This window comes from Pan troglodytes, chromosome 17 (assembly GCF_028858775.2).
Source record: "Pan troglodytes isolate AG18354 chromosome 17, NHGRI_mPanTro3-v2.0_pri, whole genome shotgun sequence".
NCBI lineage: Eukaryota > Metazoa > Chordata > Mammalia > Primates > Hominidae > Pan > Pan troglodytes.
In genome coordinates this window covers 21518263-21539944 of record NC_072415.2, presented here as the reverse complement: position 1 = coordinate 21539944, position 21682 = coordinate 21518263, and the positions used below count along the sequence as shown (strand labels likewise).

At 39.5% G+C, this 21682-nt stretch overlaps 1 protein-coding gene across 3 annotated transcripts in view; it reads left to right on the top strand.

Annotated features, from left to right (window-relative positions):
• The window catches only part of TWSG1 (twisted gastrulation BMP signaling modulator 1), a 70392-nt gene that overhangs the window by 28743 nt on the left and 19967 nt on the right, over positions 1-21682 (top strand). The window lies entirely within an intron of this gene.

Here is a 21682-nt window from a genome sequence, read left to right as displayed (position 1 = left end):
ATAGAATGCTATCATTTGTGTGTTAGAAAGAAAACTTACGTGTGTAGGAAGAAACACCTGTCAGCCCTTCTCTGACCAGTTAACTCATTTTTAACTTTTAAAACCCCAGTTCAAGTATCCCCTTTCCTTGGAAACCTTCCTTATTTGACTGAGATAGAGGATCCTCTATGCTTCTGAGAGATCATTTATTGCATGCTCCTATAATTGTTGTTTTGCATGTTTTTTCAACAGAGTATCAACTCCTTAAGAACAGGAATATCATCATATTGATCTTTTTTACATTATCCTTTATCGAAATAGGCTATATGCATATACTTTTTAAGTCACATAGTACTAAAACAATCCCATCTTACTTCTTTCCAAGCCTTTGATCCTATGCCCAGAGACTACCACTTTCAACTTTTCAGCGTTGCACTGCTTCCATAATTCTGAATAATAACCCTATACTACTCTCTTGATTCTTTGATTTTAGAAACTATCAGTTGACTTCCTCTTATGGTAGACAAGCATTTAGTTCTCTTATCTCTTAATCTTCCCAGTGTGATTTTATCACTCCTTCTAGTGAAATCAGTATTTACCTTAATAATCACTCTAATGAATTAATAATATATACTCATTTGATGCATAATAATGTAAGCACTAATTAATTAAATGAGTTATCCCATTATCTGTCTTTCTGTATTTTGGGTGTATGGTGTACTTCTTGAGAGATTTCCTAATCTTTTCACCCTTGTATTAATTTTTTAAATTTTTACTTCCTTTTTTAATTTCCAAGAGCCCTTCTCTGATTGTCCTTTTTTAAGGAACATACTGTTCTTGTTTTATATGTAACATATTTTTCTTATCTTTCTGGGATTCTTAATTGTACTGTTTTGTGGTTGCTGTTGAGTTTTTTCCTTCTACTCCTTGCATGGTTTCCATTTTCTCAGGTGTCTGGTGACCCTTGGCTGTCTATTCCTTTGTAGAATTTAGGTACTCCAAAGCGGACTGGGAGTACTTAATCCATGGACAGGGCATGGAATGTAGTTTACCTCACGAAAAGGTGGTTGGAAGATGAACTGCCTTTTTCACTGACGAGCCCTCTATTTCATGTCTATAGATCTTTCCCTTTAGGGTTGCACATTTTTTCTAGAGAAAGATCTCCTGGTTTCCTGCTGGGGTTGAGGCTGGGGTATGGGGCAGTATGCCAGGCTGCAAATGTTCTGGGAACCTGAGGGGTGAGGTCACAGTAAGCATACTTTTATTTACGTTCCTTGTTTTTTTCCCATACTCATCTCTACCCTTTGCCATTTTTGGCATTCCCAGTCCAGGGCCTCTTTGGTTTAATTTCTCAAAAGACTAACTCTCTCATCTCCTACAGTTGTGGAAGAAGAGACAGGGATCTGAAGGTGTAACTACCCCCACAGAATAGGCTTGCCTCTGCCACACTGGCGCCTCCAGCTCCTGAGTCTCCTCAGGGTTCTGTGGGGTGTATGGCCTGTGTGAAGACTGCTCAGTCAGGTACCTTTAGCTCTTAGGTTCTCCACAGATAGAGTTAGTGTTTCCATTTCTTGTTTTTCTTTAGTGTTTTGTAGTGAATTCTGAGAGAATGGGGGCAGAAGTATCTTTTCCTCTGTCCTCTTATATTCATCTTGGTATCTCTAACAGCTAGCTTTGAATTATTTTAGGTCATTAACTGTATATTAATTTAATATGTACAATGAAACTAAAAAAGAGGAAATAGTCATCTTAATCTCTGATATACACACATAAGATTTTTTTTGAGACAGGGTCTTGCTATGTTGCCTAGGCTGGAGTGCAGTGGTGTGATCATGGCTCACTGCAGGCTCAACATCCTGGGCTCAAGCAGTCCTCCTGCCTCAGCCTCCCAAGTAGGTGGGACTGCAGGCATGAGCCACAACACCCAGCTGATTTTTATAGTTTTGATGGAGACAGGGTTTCGCCATGTTGCCCAGGCTGGTCTCGAACTCCTGGGCTCAAGTGATCCTCCCGCCTCAGCCTCCCAAAGTGCTGGGATTACAGGCGTGAGCCAATGTGCCCAGCCTCACACATAAGAATTTAATTTAAACATGGATGCCAAAATACACAAATGAACTTTTATTAATAGCATTGCCTAAAATAATGTGTATGTATATGTGTGAGAGTGTTTGTGCGAGTGTATGAATGTGAGTGTATGTGTGTTATATATGTGTGTGTCTTAACCATCACACCATGATGACAGTGCTGTTCAGCGTCTTCTTTTAGGAAGAGAGTTCTGCATTTTTTTCCACTGAGAAAGAATAATTATACATGCTTATATCTCTACAGTTTTAGAAGCAACTGGTATGCTTCCAGGCTAGTTCTCATTTTTTTAAAAAAAGCTTATTTACCTTTAAGGGTTGGATGTCCAGTTTTAAACTTTGAGTAAGTTCATAATGTAACTTTATCTTTCATTTTAAGTTAAGTTAATCTTTCTACTTTCTAGGATAAAACTGAGATATTCCAGTTCTATTTATACAGCAATCCTCCTCCTTGTAGGCAGCTCTCTTCCAAATTAGGCTCTCTTAACATCCTTTGCAAACCTGCGGCTGCTCCTCCTTCCTAAGTTGAAATAGTCCCCATACTTTTCATGGGTGGGGCACAGACCTCTGAGAGAACCCAAATTAGAGTGCAGCCTTCCTTTCCTCTCTCATTCTGTGGACTTCAGCACATACTTTCTCTAGGAAACTTTCCCCTGTGGCTCCCTTGTGTAAGAGCTTCTCTTTTCTGATTTTTTCTTAAGGTAAGAGTAACCACCATAGTTGATTTTAATCTTTGCTGTCCAACATATTCCTGAAATCCTGTGGGTTTTGGATCCTAGATCTCCACCCACAAGCTCTTTTTTCTTTTTTTTACTGTTTTTACTTTTCCAAATGTGCACAAAAATAGAGAGTACAGTGATACGTACTACCTGTTCCAGTAGTCATTAATACATTGCCAGACTTGTTTCATCCATTCATCTGTTTGTTGGTATGTGTCTCTATCTTCCCCCACAACCTTTTTGTTTTGCTTAGGTATTACAAAGTAAATCATTTCACTATTATCCGTGAAGTCCTTTAGTTATACATCTCAAAAAAAGAGTATTTTTACATAACACAATGTCATTACTATGTCTAATGTAATTAACAGCACATCTTTATTTTATTTTTATTTTTATTTTTGAGGCAGAGTTTTGCTCTCTCGCCCAGGCTGGAGTGCACTGGTGCAGTCTTGGCTCACTGCAACCTCCACCTCTTGGGTTCAAGTGATTCTCCTGCCTCAGCCTCCCAGGTAGCTGGGACTACAGACACACGCCACCATATCTAGATAATTTTTTGTATTTTTTTGTACAGATGGGGTTTCACCATGTTGGCCAGGCTGGTCTCGAACTCCTGACCTCAAGTGATCTGCCCTCCTCAGCCTCCCAAAGTGCTGGGATTACACGTGTGAGCCACTGCACCCGGCCATTTAACAGTACTTCTTTAATATCGTCTAATACCACTCAGATCATACTTAGATTTCACTGATTGACTAAATGTTTTTTACAGTTGTTTTACTCAAATCAAGATCCAACAAAGATTACTCACTGTATTTGGTTGTTAGATTTCTTAAGTTTCTTTTATTCTAAAACAGTTTCTCCTCCCCCTCTCTCCCATCCTTTAATATTCCATTGGCTTTTTGAAGAAACTAGTCAGTCATGATTGGTTTCTTCAAAGTAAACCACATTCTGGATTTGGCTGATTGCTTCTTTTGGTTATTTAACTTGTTAGTTGGTCTTTTCTATTTCCTATAGGCTGGAAGTTAGATATGAAGGCTTTATTAGATTGAGGCTCAGTTTTTGGGAGGAGGGAACAGTGGTACAGTGTACACAAAGGCAAACAATATCCAGACGTCCTGCTTTTAGTAATGCTAAAATTGATCCCATGAGTTCCGACGGTGAAAGTCTGATCCCTTTGTGATAAAGGTCCCCATCAGCCTTTCACCCGGTGATTTCACCCCTTCTTGATGACCATTGCCTGAGTCAGCTACTTCATTAGAAGTTGTAAAACAGCCAGGTGTGGTGGCTCACGCGTAAAATCCCAGCACTTTGGGAGGCCAAGAGGGGGCGAATCACCTTAAGTCAGGAATTCAAGACCAGCCTAGCCAACATGACGAAACCCCGTCACTACTAAAAATACAAAAATTAGCCAGGTGTGGTGGTAGGCACTTGTAATCCCAGCTACAAGGGAGGCTGAGGCAGGAGAGTCGCTTGAACCCAGAAGGCAGAAGTTGCAGTGAGCCGAGCTAGTGCCACTGTACTCCAGTCTGGGTGACAGAGCGAGACTCTGTCTCAGAAAAAAAAAAAGAAGAAGAAAAAAAGTTGTAGAACAATGATTTTCTATTTTTATCATTACTTCTGCAGTTATTAGCTGGAATTTTTCTGTATAATGTAAATGGAATCCTACACTACTACATAGTAGCTTAAAATACATTTTAGAACAACATGAAATGATGAATGATTTAATAATAGACTCTTTAATGGCATTAAGACATTGTAACTTTTGATTCATGTTTAATGTGCATTAAAAGTTGGATTCTGCCTAAGCATGATGGCTCATTCCTGTAATTCCAGCACGTTGAGAGGCCACAGAAGGAGGATCACTTGAGCCCAGGAGTTCAAGACCAGCCTAGGCAACATAAGGAGACCCCATCTTTACCAAAAATAAAAATTAATTAGTTGGGTGTGATGGCATGCACATATGGTCCCAGCTACTTGGGAGGTTAAGGCAGGAGGATTACTAAGCTCAGGAGGTCAAGGCTGCAGTGAGCTCTGATTGCACTACAGCACTCCAGCCTGGGCAACAGAGTAAGACCCTGTCTCTAAAAAAATTTTTTTAAATAAATAAATAAATGTTGAATTCTATGGGAAATGTTAAATTAGAAGAAAAAATTGCCTGAGTGCGGTTGCTCGTGCCTATAATCCCAGCACTCTGGGAGGCCAAGGCAGGCGGATCACTTAAGTTTGAGACCAACCTGGGCAACATGGCAAAACCCCGTCTCTACAAAAAAAAAAAATTTAGCTGTGCATGGGTGGCATGTGCCTGTAGTCCCAGCTACTTGGGTGGGAGCGGGGGCTGTGGCAGGAGAATCACTTGAGCCCAGGAGGTTCAGGCTGTACTGAGCCATGTCTGAGTCACTGCAGTCCAGCCTAGGCGGCAGAGTGAGACTTTAACTCAAAAAAAAGAAAAAGAAAAAGAAGGGAAAAGAAAAAAACTAGGCCAGGCGCAGAGGCTCACACCTGTAATCCCAGCACTTTGGGAGGCCTAAGTGGGAGGGTCGCATGAGCACAGGAGTTCAAGATCAGCCTGGGCGACACAGGGAGACTCTGTCTCTACAAAATAAAAAAACAAAAAATTGACTGGGCATAGTGATGCATGCCTGTAGTCCTAGCTACTTGGAGGGCTGAGACAGGAGGATCACTTGAGCCCAGGAGCTTGCGGCTGTAGTGAGCTATAATTGCACCCCTGCACTCCAGCCTGGGTGACAGATCAAGACCCTGTTTCAAAAAAATAAAAGAAAAAATCAATAACTTGTGCCAATAAATAAAACATGGCAAGCATGAACTTTTTCATCTTGAGCCACCTGTTTAGCATGTCGTGGAACACTATAATTCAGTGGTGCACTGTTTGTATAATGTTGATATAGAAATAGCAGATTCTTTATAGTAACAAGATCATTTGCTATACTTAATAAATTGGAAGCATCATAAGCTCCAAGACCAGGCTGGGAAGCCTGCTGAAAACCTGCTTAGCAACCACAGCTTGGCTCATTTTGCCACACTGACTCATAGATCCTAGATGTCGCTGTGGTGAATGGAAGAAAGGGGCACAGGGAAAGAGCCAGAAAAGGTGGGTGGTGTCAGGCAACGGGCACAGTGCCTGCAAAACCCAGGAAAACAGGATCAGACAGCTCTGTGCTGGGAACACAACCCTGGGACAGGCTCTACCACCTAGTGGATCAAATGTTTCTTCCTTAATCCTGCTCTTTGTTAGGCAAATTCCTTGAACTCTGACTTTGAACTCAGGGCTACAGTACAGTACTAACCTTGACGGGTCTTGGCATCTTCCTTTTGGAACATCCAGGTTTTTCGTTATGACTCTCTCTTGTATCTCAGGTCAGATCCAGATAGATCCATTGGTTCCTGCATAGAATGGATTTCTGTCTTGCTTCACTCTAACATGTTACTTTTCTAATATTAAGGAATAAATAGGTGCTAGGAGTTCAAATTTTCTGTTTTTTGTTTTAAGAAAAACTATGCAAATTATTTAGATACATCATTTATTATTATTAATTTTAATTGACAAATAATAATTGTATATATTTACCCAGTGCAACAGGTTATTTTGAAATATGTATACATTGTGGAATGGCTACATAGAGCTAATTAACATACATTACCTCACCTTTTCTGTGTATGGTGAGAACACTTAAAATCTGCTCTCTTAGCAATTTTCTTTTTTATTTTTTCTTGAGATAGGGTCTCTGTCACCCAGGCTGGAGTGCAGTGATGCTATCACACCTCACTGCAGCCGCAACCTCCTGAGCTCAAGTGATCTTCCCACCTCAGCCTCCCGAGTAGCTGGCACTATGCTACCACACCTCGCTAATTTTTAAATTTTTTGTAGCGATGGGGTCTCAATGTGTTATCCAGACTGGTCTTGAATTCCTGGACACAAGTGATCCTCCCGCCTTGGCTTCCCAAAGTGCTGGGATTACAAGTGTGAGCCACTGTGCCCAGCCAGCAATTTTCAACAATATAATATATTGTTATTAGCTATAGTCACCATGTTGTACAATAGAGCTCTTGAATTTATTATTTCCATCTAACTGAAATTTTGCATTATTTGATGGACACCTCCCCTTTCCTCAGCTCCTGGTAACCATTCTGCTCACTGCTTCTATGAGTTCAACTTTTTTAGATTCCACATATAAGTGAAATCATGCAGTATTTGCCTTTCTGTGTCTGGCTTATTTTACTTAACATGATGTCCTCCAGGTTCATCCATGTTGTAAATCAGGGTCCCCAACCCCTGAGCCATGGACCAGTAGCAGTCCGCCGCCTCTTAGGAACCGGGCCACATAGAAGGAGGTGAACACCAGGCAAGCGAGCGTCACCGCCTGAGCTCCGTCTCCTGTCAGGTCAGCGGCAGTACTGGATTCTTACAGGAGCTCGAACCCTATTGTGAACTGCACATACGAGGGGTCTCAGTTGCATGCTCCTTATGAGAATCTAATGCCTGATGATCTGAGGTGGAACAGTTTCATCCCAAAACCAGTCCTGGTGCCAAAAACGTTGGGGGCTACTGATAGGATTTCCTTCTTTTTTTAAGGCTTAATAGTATTCCGTTGTATATAAAGTGGAATTGTATTTTATATTGTATAAATATACCTCATTGTACATATATACCACATTTTCCTTATCCATTTTTGGACAATTAGGTTGATTCTCTGTCTTGACTATTGTGAATAATGCTGCAGGGAACATGAGAGTGCAAACATCTCTTTGACATACTGAGCTAGTTCTATTTTTAATTTTTTTAGGAACCTCCATACTGTTCTCCATAATGGTTGTACTAATTTACATTCCCACCAACAGCATGCAAGGATTCCCTTTTCTCCATGCCCTCCCTCTCCAACACTTGTTGCCTTTCATCTTTTTTATAATGGCCCTTCTAAAAGGTATGAGGTAATATCTTATTGTGGTGTTTTCTTTGTTTTGTTTTGTTTTGTTTTGTTTTGTTTTTTTGAGATGGAACCTCACTCTGTCACCCAAGCTGGAGTGCAGTGGCATGATCTTGGCTCACTGTAACCTCCGCCTCCTGGATTCAAGCAATTCTCTGCCTCAGCCTCCCAAGTAGCTGAGATTACAGGTGCCTGCCACCATGCCTGGATAATTTTTTTGTATTTTTAGGAGAGAGAGGGTTTCGCCATCTTGGCCAGGTTGGTCTTGAACTCTTGACCTCAGGATCCACTTGCCTCAGCCTCCCAGAGTGCTGGGATTACAGGCATGAGCCATCACACCTGGCCATTATCGTGGTTTTAATTTGTATTGCTTTGGGCTGGGTGCAGTGGCTCACGTCTGTAATTCCAGCATTTTGGGAGGCTGAGGCAGGTAGATCATTTGAAGTCAGGAGTTCAAGATCAGGCTGGCCAACATAGTAAAACACCATCTCTATTAAAAATACAAAAATTGGCTGGGCACGGCAGCTCACGCCTGTAATCCCAGCACTTTGGGAGGCCAAGGAGGGCAGATCACCTGAGGTCAGGAGTTTGAGACCAGCCTGGTGAACATGGTGAAACTCCGTCTCTACTAAAAATACAAAAATTAGCTGGGCATGGTGGCACACACCTGTAATCCCAGCTATTCGGGAGGCTAAGGCAGGAGAATCGCTTGAGCCTGGGAGGTGAAGTTTGCAGTGAGCCGAGATCATGCAACTGCACTCCAGCCTGGGCAACAGAGCGAGACTCTGTCTCAAAAAAAAAAAAATTAGCTGAGTGTGGTGGCACACACTTGTAATCCCAGCTACTCAGGAGGCTGAGGCACGAGAATTGCCTGAACCCAGGCAGCGGAGTTTGCAGTGAGCCAAGATAGTGCCATTGCACTCCAGCCTGGGCAACAGAGTAGACTCTGTCTCAAAACAAACAAACAAACAAATAAATAAATAAATAAAATAAAATAAAATAAAATAATTTGTATTGCTTTGATGATTAGTGATTTTGAGAATTTTTACATATACAGCATATATCTGTTAGCCATTTGTATGTCTTCTTTTGATTAATGTCTATTCTGATCCTTTGCCCATTTTTTTTGAGTCAGAGTCTTGCTGTGTCACCCAGGCTAGAGTACAATGGCATGATCTTGGCTCACTGCAGCCTCCACCTCCCAGGTTCAAGCAATTCTCATGCCTCAGCCTCCCAAGTAGTTGGGATTACAGGTGCCCGCCACCACGCCTGGCTAATTTTTGTATTTTTAGCAGAGACGGGGTTTCACCATGTTGGCCAGGCTGGTCTCAAACTCCTGACCTCATGATACACCCACCTCGCCTTCCCAAATGCTGGGATTACAGGCATGAGCCACTGCACCTGGGCCCTTTGCCCATTTTTTAATATTGGATTATTTGTTTTCTCACTGTTAGGTTGTTTGAGTTCCTTTTTTTTGCTTTGAGACAAGGTCTTCTTCTGTTGCTCAGGCTGGAGTGTGCACACCACCATACCCAGCTTACTTTTTAATTTTTGTAGCAATGGGATCTCTCTGTGCTGCCCAGGCTCATCTCAAGCTCCTGACCTCAAGTGATCTTCCCACCTCAGCCTCCCAAAGCACTGGGATTACAGGCGTGAGCCACCATGCCCAGCCCCCTGAGTTCGTTACATATTTTTTATATTAACCGCTTATCAAATGTATGGTTTGCAAATATTTTTTCCCATTCTGTAGATTGTCTCTTCACTATATTGATTGTTTCCTTGACTGTGCAGAAGCTTTTTACTTTGAGTTAATTCCATTTGTCTGTTTTTGCTTTTGTTCCCTGTGCTTTTGGATTCATGTCCCAAAGAATCATTGTCCAGCCAGGCGCAGTGGCTCACACCTGTAATACCAGCATTTTGGGAGGCTGAGGTGGGCGGATCATGAGGTCAAGAGATCAAGACCATCCTGGCCAACATGGTGAAACCCCATCTCTACTAAAAATACAAAAATAAGCTGGGTGTGGTGGTGTGTACCTGTAGTCCCAGCTACTTGGGAGGCTGAGGCAGCAGAATTGCTTGAACCCAGGAGGTGGAGGTTGCAGTGAGCCAAGATCATGCCACTGCACTCCAGCCTGGTAACAGAGTGAGACTCCGTCTAAAAAAAAAAAAAATTATTGTCCAGACCAATGTCGTGGCACTTTCTGTATTTTCCTCTACCTAGTTTTAGATACATAATGATCACTTTCCAATCTCTTCCCAAATTCAACCATCGTCAGTGTTGAATTTCACTGAACACATATACCAGAATTGGTATGCCAAAGGATAATGCCTTATGTACTTTTTTGTTGGGTTTTATTTTGCCAAAGATGTTTGTTTGGTCTAGATGTTTGCAATTGTTACCCAATAAGTACTTAAAGACACCAAAGACTAGAGTCATTTAGGCCTATTCAGAGTTTACTTTTAAAGCTGATGCATTGATTCAGAAAACTGACTAAAAAAGAAAACTGAATGTAATTTATCCATTGGGTCAAATAGCACAGGACCTAATTCCAAAATTAACTCCAGCCACAGATGTTTTCTACTAGTAATAGTAGCTTCTTCCTTAGAGTGAATTTTCTTCAAGAACATTCATTTAAGTATCCTTTTCTGCTTTGAGCCCATCAAAACTTGTGAGTTGTGTAAAATATGAGCCATAGCATAATATTCAGGAACAATTTCAATAAACTTTTTCTTCCAAAAAAAGCTGTGGTAGGTAACTGTTCATTTTTTAAGTTAAGGAGATTTTTCTCTAAGTAGCTAAAATGGAATAATGATCATTTAACTCTAAGGTGTTTCTCTGAGAAACTGAATAGCAGTACCTTTACTCCAGATTAAACTTAAAAAAAAAAAAAACCCTTTTGTGTGATACCTATTGGGCCTATTAGATTTATGTAACTTCCCTCACTTTTAGAAATGACAGATTGACCCTATACTTTAAAATTGCTTATAAAAGTCCCTTAAGTTGCCACAAAAGCAGGTTTGAGATTGCATTATGAATATTTAGAAGTTACTTTTTGTTTTTAGGATTTATATTTGACCTTAAATGTGAGTCTCAGCCAAAGCAAAGAAACTGCATTGATTTAAAGGATTTTAGAAATCACATTTTTTTTTTTTTTTGAGATGGAGTCTCGCCCTGTCGCCCAGGCTGGAGTGCAATGGCGTGATCTTGGCTCACTGCAACCTCTGCCTCCTGGGTTCAAACTATTCTCCTGCCTCATCCTCCCGAGTAGCTAGGACTACAGGCACGTGCCACCATGCCTGGCTAATTTTTGTATTTTTAGTAGAGTCAGGGTTTCACCATGTTGGCCAGGCTGGTCTCAAACTCCTAGCCTCGTGATCAGTCTGCCTTGGCCTCCCAAATGCTGGGATTACAGGCGTGAGCCACTGCGCCCAGCCTATAAATCACTTATATACATAGTTTGCCTTCCTTATCCTAAAAAGAACTTTGAAGTTGCTTGTAGTATATTTCCTATATATTCTCTGCCTTCTTAGAAGACATTTTAAAAAGAAGTCCTTCTCCAATAGCAATGAACACACAAAGAATAAGTGAAGATAAAGTGAAACATTTTTATTCTTTTTTTTTTTTGAGACAGAGTCTCGCACTGTCGCCCGGGCTGGAGTGCAGTGGCTCAGTCTCGGCTCACTGCAACCTCCGCCTCCCCGGTTCACGTGATTCTCCTGCCTCAGCCTCCTGAGTAGCTGGGACTACAGGCGCACATCACCACTCTTGGCTAATGTTTTGTATTTTTAGTAGAGACAGGGATTCACTGTGTTGGCCAGACTGGTCTCGAACTCCTGACCTCATGATCTGCCCTCCTTGGCCTCCCAAAGTGCTGGGATTACAGCCGTGAGCCATCGCGCCTGGCCAACGTTTTTATTCTTAATTGATCTAACAGATGACAGCTTTCAAAATAATAGCAACAATGTATTTAATTATGTGTGCCTATGTATGTATATATATTATATATTTGTATATACAGTAGTTCCCCCTTATCGGTGGGAGATACATTCCAGGGCCCACAGTGAATTCCTGAAACCACAGATAGTACCAAACCTTATAAATACTATACTTTTTCCTATACATACATTCCTATGATACAGTTTAATTTATAAATTAGGCATAGTAAGAGATTAACAATAATAATAACAATTTATAGCAATAATATAGTAATAAAATAAAAATAAAATAAAATAATACGGTAATAAAAGTTATGTGAATGTGATCTCTGTCTCTTTCTCTCAAAATATCTTAATATTTTCAGATGATAGTCAACCACAGGTAATTGAAACTGGAAAGCAAAACTGCAGATAAGGGACAACTACTGTATGTATATATATTTATATATTATATATAATATATACATTATACTATATGCCTATGTTTGCTTATATATAAGTGAAATGAATGAAAACAATGATACATGGACAGGAGGGAGGAATTAGGATTATTTTGTCATTATAAGGTACTCACATTACCCATGAAGTGATATGGTTTATTCAAATGTGAACTTGATTCATTGTAAATGTATACTGCACACTCCAGGACAACCACTAAAAAAAGTAGAAGCTTAAAAAGAAGAGAAAATGGAATCAAATAAAATGCTCAATTAAAACCAAAAAGGCAGAAAAAGAGTAGAAGACAAAAATAGGAACAAAAGACAAGAGCAACAAATAGAAGATAGTAACAAATATGATAGATATTAATCCAGTTATATTAGTAATCATTTTGAACATCAGTGGTCTAAATGCACCAATTAAAAGAGATTGTTAGAGTGGATCAAAAAACAAGACCCTACTGTATGTTACCTACAAGAAACCCACTTTAAATATACAGACATACAGATTAAAAGTGAATGGATGGAGAACGATATACCATGGTAACACTAATCGAATGTAAGTGAGAACAGCTATATTAATTTCTGACAGAGAAGACTTCACTGCAAGGAAAGTTACCAGAGATAAAGAGGGATGTTACATAGTGATAAAGGGGTCAATTCTCCAAAAAGAAATAACAATCTTTAATGTGTATGCACCTAACAACAGCATTAAACTATGTAAGGCAGGGCCAGGTGCAGTGGCTTATGCCACTTTGGGAGGCTGAGGCAGGTGGATCACATGAGGGCAGGAGTTCAAGACCAGCCTGGTCAACATGGCGAAACCCTGTCTCTACAAAAAAAAAAAAAAATACAAAAATTAGCTGGGCATAGTGGTGCATGCCTATAATCCCAGCTACTTGGGAGGCTGAGTCATGAGAATTACTTGAGCCTGAGAGGCAGAGGTTGCAGTGAGCTGAGATTGTGCAACTGCACTGTCCAACCTGAGTGACAGAATGAGACTCTGTCTCAAAATGAAACAAAACAAAAACAAAACTCTGTGAGGCAAAAACTAACAGAACTGCAGTAGAAATCCACTCTTATAGTTGAAGACTTCAACCCCCCTCAACCCAGGAGGCAGAGAATCAATAGGGACATGTTTGAACTCAAAAACACCATTAATCAGCTGAATATAATGGATATCTATTGACTATTTCATTCCACAACAGCAGAATACCCAAGCATGTAAGCTTTTTCTCAAGCTTATGTGAAACATTCACCAAGATAGATCACATTCTGAACCATAAAACACACCTTAGCAAATTTAAAAGAATAGAAATCCTACAATGTCTGCTCTCAGACTACAATGGAATTAAATAAAAAATCAATAACAGAAAGATAATTGGAAAATCCCAAAATATGTGAAGATTAAGCAACACACTTCTAAACACATGGATGAAAGAAGAAATCTCAAGAGGAATTTAAACCTTTTGTACTAAATAAAAAATGAAAACATAACATCAGAATTTGAGGGATGCCATGAAAGCAGTGTTTAAGGGGAATTTATAACATTGGAATGTATATATTCAAAAAGACAAAAGATCTAAAAATCAATAATCCAAACTTCAACTTTAGAAAACTAGAAAAAGAAGAGCAAACTCAATCCAAAGTAAGCAGAAGAAAAGAAGTGATACAAATTAGAGTAGAAATCAATGAAATTGAAAATAAGAAATCAATAATCAATGAAATCAAAAGCTGGTTTTTTCAAACAGTTCAATAAAATTGATGATCTAACTAGGTTAAGAAAAAGAGAGGACACAAATTACTAACAGCAGAAATGAAAAAGAGAACATCACTGTAGATCCTATGGATATTAAAAGGACAATAAAAGAATGCTATGAAAACTCTTTGCCCACGGATTTGATAACCTAGGTGAAATGGACCAATTCCTTGAAGGACACAATCTGCCAAAACTCACACAAGAAGAAACTCACACGAGACTTCAAACCTATATTTTTTAAATAAATTGAATCAATTGCTCATAACCTTCTAAAAGAGAAAGTACCAGACCCAATAGGTTTACTGGTAAATTCTACCAAACATTTAAGGAAAAAATACTAAGACTCTACAGTCTCTTTCAGAAGACAGAAGCAGAGAGAATTCTTCCCAACTCATTCTGTGAGGTTAGCATTGTCCTAATACCCAAATTAGACAAAGATATTACAAGAAAACTACAGACCAATACCTCTCATGAATATAGAGGCAAATTATCAACAAAATATTAGCAAATCAAATCCAACAATGTATAAAAATTACACTATGACCAAGTGGGATATATCCCAAGTATGCCATACTGGTTCAACATTCAAAAATCAAGCAATGCGGGCTGGGTGTGGTGCGGTGGCTCACGCCTGTAATCCCAGCACTTTGGGAGGCCAAGGCGGGCAGATCACGAGGTCAGGAGATTGAGAACATCCTGGCTAACACAGTGAAACCCCATCTCCACTAAAAATACAAAAAATTAGCTGGGCGTGGTGGCGGGCGCCTGTAGTCTCAGTTACTCAGGAGGCTGAGGCAGGAGAATGGTGTGAACCCGGGAGGCAGAGCTTGCGGTGAGCCAAGATTGTGCCACTGCACTCCAGCCTGGGTGACAGAGCGAGACTCTGTCTCAAAAAAAAAAAAAAAAAAAAAAATCAAGCAATGTAATCTATCACATCAACAAGTTAGAAAAAAAAAATCACATGATTATATCAATAGATGCAGAAAAAGCATTTAATAAAATCCAACACCCGTTCATGATAAAAACTCTCAGCAAACTAGGACTAGAGGGAAACTTTCTAAACTTGGTAAAGAATATCTTCAAGAAACTTAGAGCTAACATCCAACTTAATGGTAAGAAACTGGAAGCTTTCCCACTATAGTCAGGAACAAGGCAAGGATGTCCCCTCTTATCACTGCTTTTCAACATCATACTGGAAGTTCTAGCTAACGCAATAATACGAGGAAAGGAAATAAAAGGTGTACAGAGTAGGAAGGAAGAAATAAAACTATCTTTGTTTGAAGATGACATGATTGTCTATGTAGAAAACCTGAAAGAATTGACCAAAAATACTCCTGAAATGAATGAGCAATTACAGTAAAGTTGCAGGATATAAGGTTAATATATAAAAAGCAATTGCTGTTCTACATACCAGCAATGAACAGTAGAATTTGAAATTGGAAACACAATACTATTTATATTAGCACCCCCAAATACTTAGGTATAAATCTAACAAAATATGTGCAAGGTCTGTATGAGGAAAACTACAATAATCTCATGAATGAAATCAAAGAATTAAATAAATGGGGGATATTCTATGTTCATGGATAGGAAGATTCCATACTGTCAAGATGTCAGTTCTTCCCACCTTCATCTATAGACTTTTTTTTTTTCTTAGATGGAGCCTCGCTCTTTCACCCAAGCTGGAGTACAGTGGCCGATCTTGGTTCACTGCAACCTCTGCCTCCCAGGTTCAAGCAATTCTGCTGCCACAGCCTCCCAAGTATCTGGGATTACAGGTGCCTGCCACCATGCCCAGCTAATTTTTTTGTATTTTTATTAGAGACAGGGTTTCACCATGTTTGCTATGCTGGCTTTGAACTCCTGACCTCAAGTGATCCCCCTGCCTCAGCCTCCCAAAGTGCTGGGATTACAGGAGTAAGCCACCACACCCGGCCTTCATCTATAGATTTAATGCAATTGCAATAAAAATCCTAGCAATTTATCTTATGGATATTGACAAACTGATTCTAAAGTTTATATGGAAAGGCAAAAGACACAGAATAGCCAACACAATATTGAAGGAGAGAAGAAGGTTGGAGGACTGATACTACTGGACTTCAAGACTTACTATAAAGCTACAGTAATCAAGACAGTGTGGGAATGGCAAAAAAACAGACAAATAGATGAAAGGAACATAATAGAGAGCCCAGAAACTGACCCGCATAAATATACGGCTGGCCCTTTGTATCTTTGGGTTTTGTATTCTTGGATTTAGCCAACTGCAGATCAAAAATGTAGTTAGGGCTGGACATGGTGGCTCACGCCTGTAATCTCACCCCTTTGAGAGGCTGAGGAGGGTGGATTGCTTGAGCCCAGGAGTTTGTGACCAGCCTAGGTAACGTGATCTCTTCAAAAAATAAAAAAATTAGCCAGGCATGGTGGCACACATCTGTAGTCCCAGCTACTTGGGAGGCTAAGGTGGGAGGATTGCTTGAGCCTAGGAGGTGGAGGTTGCAGTGAGCTGAGATTGTGCCACTGCATTCCAGTCTGGGTGACAGAGCAAGACCCTGTCTCCAAAAAAAAAAAAAAAAAAAAAAAAAAGTATTAGGCCTATGATGGTTATGTCTGTACTGAACATGTACAGAATTTTTTTCTTGTCATCATTCCTTTAACAATAAAGTATAACAGCTGTTTACATGTTACTTAACAGTATGTTTACACTGTATTATTTATCATAAGTAATCTAGAGATTATTTCAAGTATTCACGAGGCTTGTGTAGGCAGGTTATACGCAAAAACTATACCACTTTATATAAGAGACTTGAGCATCTATGGATTTTGGTGTTTCCTGGGGGGTCCTGGAACCAATCCCCCACAGATCTATCAAGGGATGACTGTAGTCAAATGATCTTAACAAAGGAGCAAAGGTAATACAGTGGAGCAAAGATAGTCTGTTTTGTTTTTCTTTTCTTTGAGACAGAGTCTTGCTCTGTTGCCCAGGCTGGCGTGCAGTGGTGCGACCTCAGCTCACTGCAACCTCCGCCTCCCGGGTTCAAGTGATTCTCCTGTCTCAGCCTCCGGAGTAGCTGGGATTACAGGCATGCGCCACCACGCCCAGCTAACTTTTGTATTTTTAGTAGAGACGGGGTTTCACCATGTTGGCCAGGTTGGTCTCGAACTCCTGACCTCAAGTGATCCGCCCGCCTCGGCCTCCCAAAGTGCTGGGATTACGGGCATGAGCCACCGCGCCTGGCCTAAAGATAGTCTTTTTAACAAACAGTGCTGGAACAACTGACCATCCACCTGCAAAATATGAATCTATACACAAACCTGTTTCACAAAAATTAACTCAAAGTAGATCACAGACCTAAATAAATGTAAACACGATACTGTGAAACTCCTAGAAGATAACATAAGAGAAAATCTAAATGACCTTGGATTTGGCAGTGACTTTAATTTTTGGGGTTTTGTTTGAGACAGGATCTCCACTCTGTTGCCCAGGCTGGAGTGCAGTGGCATGATGTCAGCTCACTGTAGCCTTGACCTCCCAGGCTCAAGCCATCTTCCACCTCAGCCTCCCAAGTAGCTGGGACTACAGGCATGTGCCACCACGCCTGGCTAATTCTTGTATTTTTTGTAGAGATGGGGTTTTGCCATGTTGCCCAGGCTGGTCTTGAACTCTTAAGCTCAAGTGATCCACCCACCTCGGCCTCCCAAAGTGCTGGGATTACAGGCGTGAGCCTGGCAGTGACTTTTTAGATACAACACCAAAGGCACAATACATGAAAGAAAGAACTGATAAGCCGAATTTCATTAAAATTAAAAATTTCTACTCTGCAAAAGACACTGTAAAGAAAATGAAAAGATCAGCCACAGACTAGGAGAAAATATTTACAAAAGTTGTATCTAATAAAGGACTGTTACCCAGAATATACAAAAACAAAACAAGGATGCCCTCTCTCACCACTCCTATTTAATATAGTATTGGAAGTCCTGGCCAGAGCAATGAGGCAAGAGAAAGGAATAAAAGGCATCCAAATAGGAAGAGAGGAAGTCAAACTATCCCTGTTTGCAGACAACACGCTTCTATATCTAGAAAACCCCATAGTCTCTGCCCAAAAGCTCCTTGAACTGATAAACAACTTCAGCAAAGTTTTGGGGTACAAAATCAATGTACAAAAATCAGTAGCGTTTTTATACACTAACCAGCACCCATGCTGAGAGCCAAATTAGGAACTCAATCCCATTCACAGTTGTCACAAAAAGAATAAAATACCTAGGAATATACCTAACCAGTGAGATAAAAGATCTCTACAATGAGAATTACAAAACACTTTTCAAAGAAATCAGAGATGACAAAAACAAATGGAAGAACATTCTATGCTCTTGGATAGGAAGAATCAATATCACTTAAATGGTCATACTAGCCAGGTGCAGTGGCTCATGCCTGTAATCCCAGCACCTTGGGAGACCAAGATGGGTGGATCACTGAGTTTAGGAGTTTGAGACCAGCCTGAGCAACTTAACAAAATACCATCTCTACAAAAAATACCAAAAAAAAAAAAATTAGCTGGGCAGTGTGGCTCACACCTGTAGTCCTACCTACTACGGAGGCTGAGGCTGGAGGATCACTAGAGCCTGGGAAATGAAAAAATGCTCAATATCACTAATCATTACGTAAATGCAAATCAAAACCACAATGAGATACTATCTCACACCAGTCAGAGTGGCTATGATATTAAAAAGTCAAAAAATAACAGATGCTGGTGAAGTTGCGGAGAAAAGGGAACACTTACATACTGCTGGTGGGAGTGTAAATTAGTTCAACCATTGTGGAAAGCAGTGTAACGATTCCTCAAAGAACTAAAAATAGAACTACCATTTGACCCAGCAGTCCCACTACTCAGTATATACCCAAAGGAATATAAATCATTCTACCTTAAAGACACATATGTTCATTTCAGCACTGTTCACAATAGCAAAGACATGGAATCAACCTAAATGCCCATCGATGGTAGACTGGATGAAGAAAGAGTGGTACATACACACCATGGAATACTATGCAGCCAGAAAAAAGAATGCGATCATGTCCTTTGCGGGAACATGGATGGAACTGGAAGCCATTATCATTACCCTTAGCAAACTATCGCAGAAACAGAAAACCAAAGACCATTATGTTCTCATTGAGCTAAATAATGAGAACACATGGACAGAAAGAGGGGAACAACAGACACTGAGGCCTACTTGAGGGTGGAGGGTGGGAGGAGGGAGAGGTTCAGAAAAAAAACTACTGGGTACTATGCTTGGTATTCAGGTGATGAAATAATCTGTACACCAAACCCCTGAATCACAAGTTTATCTATATAACAAACCTGCACAAGTACCCCTGAACTTAAAATAAAAGTTAAAGTGTTTTTAAAAAATAGATCCCAGAGGAAAAAACTATAATGGACAATACAATTCCATATAAAAGAAATATATCTATCCATGTATCCTTTTGTAGAATAAAGAGACTTGTTTGAAAAAAACTTCTTAGTATTTTTATTAGAAGTGCATTGAATCTATAGATCAATTTGTAGAGAATTGAAGTTTTAATATTGATTCTTCCTACCCATAAATATGGTATCACTTTGTTTTTAATGAGAAACTCAGATGAGACTGTACTATGGAGTGAATTAGTTGTAAACTTTTAAAACTTGCTGCTTCTTTGATTAAAGATATCTTGAAGAGAAAAAAAGATCCTGATTTCTTAACATCAGGCATTCCCTATATACTGTGTGGCTCATTAGAGAATTTTGTCTAGGAAAACAATTTTTAATTCTTTAAAATGTCAGGGTAGCAATGTCTAAATTGGATTTGATCTAGTCAGTCATGGAATATTTTGTGAAACTTAATAATAGCTAATGCTTTTATAGCATCTTGTATGTGGCAAGCACTCTCCATGTATTACTTCATTCAGTCCTAACAACAAACCTAAAGAGTGTGAGAGTGTTATTTTCCCTCATCTGTTCCACACATGAGGAAACTATGGCCAGAACTCAGTGACCTCCTAAGGTCAAATAACTAGTATGGAGGAAAGCCAGGGTTCCAGCCACGCAGTCTTGCTTCAAGTGTCCATGCTCCGTGATCCATTATGTTACATGGCTTCTAGATGTTATACATTATTCAGCTTCTGGTGAAGGTGGTTATCATTCTAAAATCACATCATATACACAGTAGCTTTCATCTGTAGCCATGATAACTGTTACTCTTGAGCTAGTAATGATGTTGGCTTTAATAAGTAATTGTTTACAACTACTGATTTTTCATGATCTCCAAAAAGGTAACTGGGACTGAGGACAAAGCTGTAGTCTATGAACTTAGATTTTCTCTTTGGATTCAGCCAGATTGCCTGAGAACTGCATACTTAGACTGCATTTTTGTGGCTCTTTATGAAATTGCCTCAGCTGAACTACACTTGGCTTTACACATTGAGTCTTCATTTAGAGGCATCGTATAAATATGACAATTTGAGAGAGGACAGATGGTAGTGAGATTTTTATGTTTATCAAAACAGAGCCCAGGTTTTAAAAGATTAAGGAAAGCTGCCCTAGACAATGCCATGCCCTCATTTTTCAGTTTCAGTCATTATTTTTCTCAGCAGTGTCCTTTTGGCTTCAATGTGTCTTCTAATATCATCAGCCAAATTGTTTCTTTCTTTTGTAATCTGTAGTTTCAAAATAATAGGAGTTGTTTTGCTTTCAGAAAAAGACAATTATAATGTGGATTTGGTTCTTTTAAAAAACTATACACACCCTCTGGAGATTCTGATTTACTCCCTGTATTCATGCTGAGGAAACTAAGTGCCAGCAATGAAAACTTGTGTCTACTCTCAAACCCCTCTCACAATGAGGTCTATTTGATCAGATGCTGTGAATCCCATCAGCTTTTCTGGGTAACTGCCAGCACATTTTGCCATAGCGATATAGCTACTATGGCTAGTCCCCTGCCATCTGTTCTTCTAATGCAACTGTTCTCAAACATTTTTTTTTAATCTCAGGACCCCTCTATACTCTGAAAAATTCAGTCTTTTGTGCTGTGTTGTAATGGTTGAAGTATAGAAAGAAAATACAGCCTCACACAGCTATGTAATTGGAAAAGAAAAGAGCATTTTTAATAGCCTTGTCCAATAATTATGTATCTGGAGTATTGTATTAATATATTCAGCATTTTAAAACTCATGAAGTAATAATTTTGCATATCTAGGCAGATTACTTAAGGTTCAAGTATTATGTTAAGTTTTGCAAAAATATAGAAAAGAAAGCATTTAGCATCTACTACTATTAACATATATGTATTTCTCTTCAAAATATAATTTAAAAACTAAAATTACTACTTGAACATATCCTTGAACATAGTAAATTCAAGCAATGCCAAGAAGGTGCTTATAATGAAATGCCTCCCTTCTTTATACCCCTAGTCGCTCTCCCTCAAGTTGTTTATCATACAACTAGTAAAGAGGTATATATTTTTCAACCTATTTTTGAAATATACATCTAGAAAGTATACCCCACAAGTGTACAGCAAAATAAATTTACCTGAGCTTTACACACCCCTGTTACTAGCATCCATACGGAAAACCAGAACATTGCTAGCACCACCAAAAGCTTCACTGTGCTTATCCGCACGTTTTAAGTACATAGTTGTACTTAAAACTCTATGATACCTTTAGAGTAACTCTAAGATATCTTTATCTTTTAAAACTCTAAGATACCTTTAGAATAACTATATTTATTTACATCAAAAGGTATCTTTCAATAATATTTTTAGTCTTTTTTTTTTTTTTTTTCCATTTACAGAAAGCACTTGC